The sequence below is a fragment of the Miscanthus floridulus genome, chromosome 4, assembly GCF_019320115.1.
Source record: "Miscanthus floridulus cultivar M001 chromosome 4, ASM1932011v1, whole genome shotgun sequence".
Classification (NCBI taxonomy): domain Eukaryota; kingdom Viridiplantae; phylum Streptophyta; class Magnoliopsida; order Poales; family Poaceae; genus Miscanthus; species Miscanthus floridulus.
In genome coordinates this window covers 19,166,818-19,174,736 of record NC_089583.1, presented here as the reverse complement: position 1 = coordinate 19,174,736, position 7,919 = coordinate 19,166,818, and positions in this window count along the sequence as shown.

Here is a 7,919-nt window from a genome sequence, read left to right as displayed (position 1 = left end):
AGATCGGGGGCACTCGGCAAAGAAGTTTTTTAAAAAAAACTCTTTGCCGAGTGCCAGGCCAGGTGGCACTCGGCAAAGAATTAAAAGAAATTAAAAAAAATACTTTGCCGAGTGCCAGATCAGGGGCACTCGGCAAAGGGGGGATTTAACCCCGCCAGACCAGCCTGCCCACACACACCTCACACACGCACGCAGGCAGCTGATCGCCCCGCCGGGGGGGGGGGGGAGGAGGAGGCGCCCCGGCCATCATTGCCACGTCCCCGACGCTTCCCCAGCCATCGCCTTGTCCACCGGCGCCTTGGCCCCTTCACCACCGCCGCCCTACGACGCCCACTAGTATGCCCTACCATCATCATCGTCATAGTATTACTAGTAGTTGCGGTAGTAGTAGTGGTAGAGTAGGAGTGGTGGTAGTCGTAGGAGTCGTAGGAGTGGTTGTGACATTGTTATATATATGTGGTTGGATAAAATCTTGTGCATGTCGGCCATCCTGCCATTCATATATATGTGCATGTCGGCCATTGTGCCGTTGGTTTTCTTGCAGGTTTTGGAAACCTCACCATGCAGGAGAGGTGCTGCCGAAATTTTGTATTGACAGTTTTATGTTTCTTTTTTTGCAGAGAAGAGCCCGTCGGAGTGGAGCCGGAGTACCTCGGTGACCCCGATCGCCTTCCTCACCGCTACGGGTCTACCTACACCGCGTTGCCTCGCCACTACACCGATCCGCCATGGCCCCGCTAGCCTGACTCCACCGTCTACTTCCTCTAGTTCATCGAGCGTCTACTTGCAAGGTCCCACGAGCCTCCCTCAGTGACCGATACCTCATGAGAGACACCCGCTGATTCGACCCAAGGGGAAAAAGTAAGTAACTTTAGATGTTATCACTACTTTATATGATATGTTGAAAATCAAAATAGAAACAAATACTTTTTCTTAATCACTTGGGTAGGAATAGGACGATTGTGGCGAGTGGAGGTGCTCACACACGCCAAGTCAATGGCATCCTTGGTCTTCTATGCAAGGAGCACTTCCCTGGCCTGGTTGAGTATGCCGGAGTGACGGGGCCGGCCTACTCGTTTGACCACTACGCCGCCACCCCTGATGCTGCAGATCAGGCTCGTAGGGTATTCAACAACAAGGTGGAGTGGGTGAAGCAAGAGCTATGGGTATGTCTTCCTCACACTGCATTGCTCAATACATCGCATTTATTGGACATTCTTGAAATAATGAATGGATACATCATGCTTGTATGGAGGATTTCTTTAGATGCCAGGACAGACATGAGGCTAGGGCGGATGCGGTGGCTACCAAATGCTGCAAAAACTCATTGTGGACATGCATTACGAGGCGCGCATCCAGGCCATCGTAACTTACCACGGGACCGTCCTTGGAACAAAGGTCACCAAAAGGGACGCAAGAACCATGACGCTGACCCAGGACCAATACCTGTAGGTAAATACAAAACATTAATATTGATTCCTTTTGAGATTAAGTAGGCTTAATTTCATCTTCTTATATGTCATGTACTTGATGGCCTGTAGATGATTCCTTATTGCTACGCCACGCATCCCCAGTGCTGGGTATAGATGGTGGACAAGTGGTGCTCACGTGAGTGGGAGGAGACACACAACTTGTGCCGAGAGCGGCGTTTGATGATGCTAGATGTAGCACACCATCAAGGTAGCCGCAGCCTTAGTGGATACACAGAAACATGGGTACACGAATTCATTTATTTATTCTAATGCTCAATTCTGCATGATTTCTAATCATCTTGCCGTTTTTCTCGCAGTCGGCGTCACATGGTGGCTAGCCTTGCTCCATCTTCAAGGCATTTGCTATGGCCCACAAGGGAAAGGCGACATCCGACGTCGACTACAACCTGGAGGATGGGCCCGAGGCGTACAACAATGCGACCGTCCACAACCGCCTTAGTGAGTACACATCGATGGCAAAGGAGGTCCATGGGCCAGAGTACCATCCGAGCACCGAGGACCTTGATGGAGAAGTCGTCATGAGGGTGGGAGGAGGCAAGAAGCATGGGTGGTACTGGATTGGTGACGGCGCAATCAACTCGACCGCTACTCCTAGTCTCTCCCAGATTCGAGCAAGTAGCACGAGCACGAGCCCAGCCATACGACCTCGGCAAGACACTTCACACCACCGGGTGGAGGCACTCGAGGTTATTCCTGGTTTATTCATCGTTCATTGGTCTTTTTCATACCTTTCCTTTGCATTATTGTAACATTGGGGTGAATATATTGTAGGCCCAGCTGGAACAAGAGAGGAGGATATGGGAGCAGATACAGGTGAAGATGGAGAGGGTGGAGGCCGAGCAGGAGGCCGAGTAGCGGAGGATGGCGGAGATTCTTTAGTACATGCAAAGTCTTGGCGCCGCTACGGGTGTAGTTCTGCCACCTTCGCTATTCGCTCCACCTCCACCTCCTCACTATTCTACTCCTGTGAGTATAAATGTTTTAGTTTGTATGTTCATGCTTATGGTCAAACCTAGTGGAGTATGAAAGTTTTATTCATGTATGGTATATATTTATCTTGTCTCACACATGTAATCTCTTCTCCTTTGTGTAGAATCAATCGACGGCATCGAACGATCCTCATGCTTCAGCGAATCCTTCACCAAATCAGTGATGATACTTGTGGTTGTTAATGATACTTCTATTTGCAATTGTGGTTGAAGATGATGGAGCACTTGGATTACTTGTGAACTTATTTGTGATATATTGTGAGACATGAGACGTTTGTGATATATATGTGACGTTTGTGATATATATGTGGTGTTGGTGATATATATGTGTTATTGATGATATATATGTGATGTTGGTGATGTTTGTTATATATATCTTCTGTTTGTTTGGATGGCATATAAAAAACAAATAAAAAAGGCTATTTTTAGTCACTTTGCTGAGTGCAATGGCCATGACACTCAGCAAAGTGACTACCTAGGAACATGCTTTGTCGAGTGCAAAGGCCATTGCACTCGACAAACATCACAGATTTACCGAGTGCCACGGGCCAGGCACTCAGCAAAGGTCGCCTATTTGCCGAGTGTCTTGGCGGGACACTCGGCAAATAGGCTACCTTTGCTGAGTGTCTTGCCGGTAGCACTCGGCATAGTGGCCACCTTTGCCGAGTGTCTGAGTCAACGACGCTCGGCAATGCGGCAACCTTTGTCGAGTGCTTGACCTTGACACTCGGCAAATCCACCGTCACGGTGGCGCTCGCCATCACAGTGACTTTTCAGATTAGCACTCGGCAAAGGCTTTGCCGAGTGCCCGATAAAGTGCACTCGGTAAAGAGGTCTTTGCCGATAAACTGTTTACCAAGCGCCCTTTGCCGAGTGTAACACTCGGCAAAGGTTTTGCTGAGTGTATATCGGTCTTTGCCGAGTGCCTAAGGCACTCGGCAAAAAGCTAAATCCGGTAGTGGTTGGGTACCAAGGTCACACGACCTAGCGCCCAAGTCTGATAAAGAAAGGTAGCTATTCTTTGTATTGCCTACTTTAGTTTAACGTATCTATATATCCTATCTATAGCTATATTCTATATTCTATATTTGTATCTATATCTATATTTATATCTATACCTATATATCTATATCTATATCCATATTTTCTTATAATTCTAAACCACACTAGAAGTTTATCTCAACATGCAAGCCATATACATCATTTCTCAATAACTATCCACGCATCATCTCCTACTAATACCATGTTAGCCCACTAACTTTCAACCTATTAATGGAACCCATCCACATCACCTCTGCTAAGTGCAACAACTATTTTCAATATATATAAGAACTATACAAGACATGCATATATTGTTATTTGTTTTGCCATTCCATTATTTTATAATTTGATCTAATTCTTTTAGTTTTTATTGATTTTTTCATTGCCATGCACAATTTTGTTGAGGATAGATGCAAGAAGATGTAGGGCTAACTTATACCTGCAACAATTTTATTTTTAAGAAAGTTCCACAATAAACGCGGGTGGTGTGCTTTTAGTTGGTGAAGAATGAAGTACCCCTTCTGACACTAATTGTGATTACCTTGACTCGTTACCTAGCATGGCTCATGTCTATCTCTGCTCAACTCCTTGTGAATTCCTAATGTGTCGAGCTCAAGTAGTTTAACCTCGTTAAAGATAATGAGCCTACTCGAGTTGCCTTGTGAAATTATCATGAGCCAAATGACCAAAAGACAATGACCAGACCATCAACCCAAATCCAATCTGCCAAGTTCGTAGCCTAACTCCAATCACCCATCCAACAACCTAACCCTAGATCCTTGCACCAGTCAACCTAGCCACTATCTAGCCCTCTTATCAATCCAACCCTATATCCACTCACATCCCTCTTTTGTAGACGAGAGCATGACATGGAGTTGGATGGAGGAGGAGGTTGTGTCCATGCCCTCGTACGCATGGCTGGATGTTGGCATGTTCCTATAGTAGCATGACCAGAAGACGAAGGAGTTAAGCACAAGCACTTAGAGTGAGGGATATGTCACCAATAGAGAACGAACATTCGGTTCATCACATTAGTCCTAGCTAGAGTTAAGCCTAGAAATAATGTGAGCATTAGTCCCCAGTCCAAGTTTCATGGGCGTCAAAGGACCTTTGGTCCTAGTTGGTAACACTAACCTAGACTAAAGGGTCTTCATTAGTCACGGTTGGTGTTACCAACTCGGACTCAAGAGCCTTGAGGCATTTCCAACCAGGACTAATGTAGACCCTTTAGTCCCCGTTGGTAACACCAAGCTGGACTAAAGGGTCATCCACGGGTTAGTTCAAAAGGAAAGCATCACATTCAAACTCACATGTGCTATGAAGGTGCGGTGAAAAGCTATGGGCGAGGCAATGCATGAGGTCCTGGGTTCAAGTCCCACGAATCACAAGTATAAGGGGCTTGTGCCAATTAATTTTTTAGTCTCATAGACCCTAAAGGACCATACCCTTTAGTCCCGGATCCCCGAGTCTCGGTTGGAAAAGTAGGACTAAATCTCTTTCTCATCTAGGACTATAGCCTCTTTTTGTACTAGTGTGTAAATGACGATGAGAGAGATGGGAAGAGCGCATGATGCTGCTTACTTGCAGTAGTAGGAGGCCATATCAAACATAGATTTATGGATGTCGTGACCATCGAGGCCAAATACGGTCGGTGGTGTTCGGACAAATTAGGACTTGTCTGTACCCACATAGATAAGTGGACATTGCCTCCTCTTTGGTCTCTACCCTGCCCGACATCGCTATGGATCTGCTACATTGAGATCTAGCAGCAGAGGAGGAAAAGGAGCAGTACTGACAAAGGAGGAGGATGATGGTCGGGGTAGTGAACGTAGCCAGTGGGATGGGGGAGGTGTGGAGACCAAATCTAGGGCGGTGCTCATGGCATATGGTGGTGAGGTGGGGGCAAGAGGGGGAGACAAACTAGAGGATCAAAGACGAGATGATAGACGAGAGAAGATTGAGTGATGGTGTAGGGCATGGCGCATGGAGGAGATCGGACTCGAGTCAGGATTCCGCTACAATTCATATTTTTTCGGGTCCGTGAACACTTATCAAATAAATATAGTTTTTTTCATGTTTTCACATTTGTTGCGCGGTTCCATGCTATCTCAACCAAACATTGATGACAAGGGTTTGTTCACACCAATCGGTAACATGAGTAACTAGATAGTATTTGCTGCTTAGGCTAGCATATCATAGATTTGTGGAGACACTACAACCTAACTCATCATCACCGTCGGAAGCCCGGTTACTATCTTGGAGTCGAACTCAGAACCTTAGGCCACTACTAACTTCTGACCCTTATGCCACACTTTTTTTGTCGCAATACCAAGGGGGTGTTCTTGCAACCATTTGCAGTTTTGGTTGCGATAGGTGGGACTTTGGCTAGGCAAATTATTTCGTGGCCCTAAGTATGAAGATCATTGCGATAAGTATGAAGATCATTGCGAAAAGTAAGTGTTATCGCAACCAATTGTAAAACGGTTGCAATAAGTTGTCACTGTTGCCATGATTTGATTTGTGTTGCGGGCATTTTTACTGGCGTTGCAATACTGAGATGATATTGCAACTCTTTAGTTGTTGGTTGCGATAGCGTGTCTTTGTTGCAACGAATATGTTTCGTTGTATGTAATAGTCGTTTACATTGCAAAAAGAGTTGCACATATAGCAACGAAAAATATCATTGCAATCGCTAAGACTCTGGAGCACAACACTTATACGGAAAAATTTTAAAAACAAAAAAGATGTTGCAAAAAGAGTTGTACATATAGCAACGAAAAAAATCGTTGCAATCGCTAAGGTTCCGAAGGACAACGCTTATAGGGAAAAATTGAAAAAAAACAAAAAGAAGTGTAACCTAGTTTGGAACCTAAGACCATTTTGTCTCCAGGAAAGTTACTTACCACTAGACTATAATTATGTTCTTGTCATTAGGAGACATAGGACCTTAACCAAATTAATAGCACGTCCATGTTGCAATGAATATGTTTCGTTATATGTAATAATAGCTTGGGCTGCAAAAAAAGTTGTACATATGTTTAAGTAGTATATACATTCCGGCCTCACACATTACTCCCTTTACTAATGCACTTCACACTCAATTGTGTTTAAGTAGTATATATATTCCTTTTGTGTTCATTTGAGTAAATATTGTAATGAATATTTGAGCCCCCTCAACAAATTCAAATGTAAAAAATCAACTGAAAAGTTTTAGAACTTGTTGAGATGTACAGCTTTAATTTTGGTTGTTTTTTCCACCCGATGTCATTTGAAAATTTTGAATTTAAAATTGTGAGAACTTCAAAAATAAATTTAGGGCCGCTAATGATTTTATATGAAAAAATCATCAACCATAAAATTGCAAAGCTCATCGAAATCTACAACTTTGGTTTTAGCCCTTTCTCCATTCGAGTTTGTTTGGACATTTTGGAAAAAATGAATTTACAATATGAAAACTTCAAATAAAATTTTGGGATCATAAATGATTTCAAATGAAAAAGTCATGGACTACAAAGTTATAAATTTCATTAGGATATACAACTTTGCTTCTAGTTTCCATCCGAGGAATCATGGTATCATTTGAAACAAAATTTCTCCTTTTCAAGCTAGTTGCAACTAGTTGCAGCTGGTATTGTAATGAATATTTAAGGCTTTAAACAAATTCAAATGAAAAGTCCAAGAACTACAAAGTTTTAGATCTCATTGAGATCTATAACGTTGGTTCTGATCGTTTCTATATAAGTTGGATATTTTTTCCAAAAAATTGAATTTTAAAATATAAGAACTTCAAACATACTTTTTGGGCCACAAATGATTTCTAATAAAAATGTAATCAACTTTGTAGATCCTGTTGAGATCTACAACTTTGATATAAAGCTTGTGTATATCCGACTTTGTTTGAAAAGTTATAGATTTATTATGCTGTAGCATGGTTATCACCGTAGGATCATCCGATGCCCTAGTGTTGAAAACCGTTTTCACCACTAGATCATACGACAAGCCGGCGGTGGTAAGGAGGCCATCATCACAACCGGTTGATAACACGAATCAGTGTTGTTGCTGAGACCCATTTTCACCACCGATTGGTAATATGAACTGTTGCCCCATCACCACCGGTTCGTATTACAAACTGCCGGTTTTAATAAATCTGGCTGTGAAAGTGCTAGCACTAAAAATGTTTTCTGTAGTAGTGAGACTAGACCCGTCTCTAATCTCATACGTCTATATATGAATTGGATGCCTTCTTTATATTGTTTTGGCATAGTGATGTGTTTTTATGCACTACTGGAAACCGACACTTTGTCGAGTGCCTGCGGCACTCGGCAAAGCCCGAAATACACTCGACAAAGGCTTTGCCGAGTGCCGCACTCGGCAAAGGGCATACACTCGGCAAAAT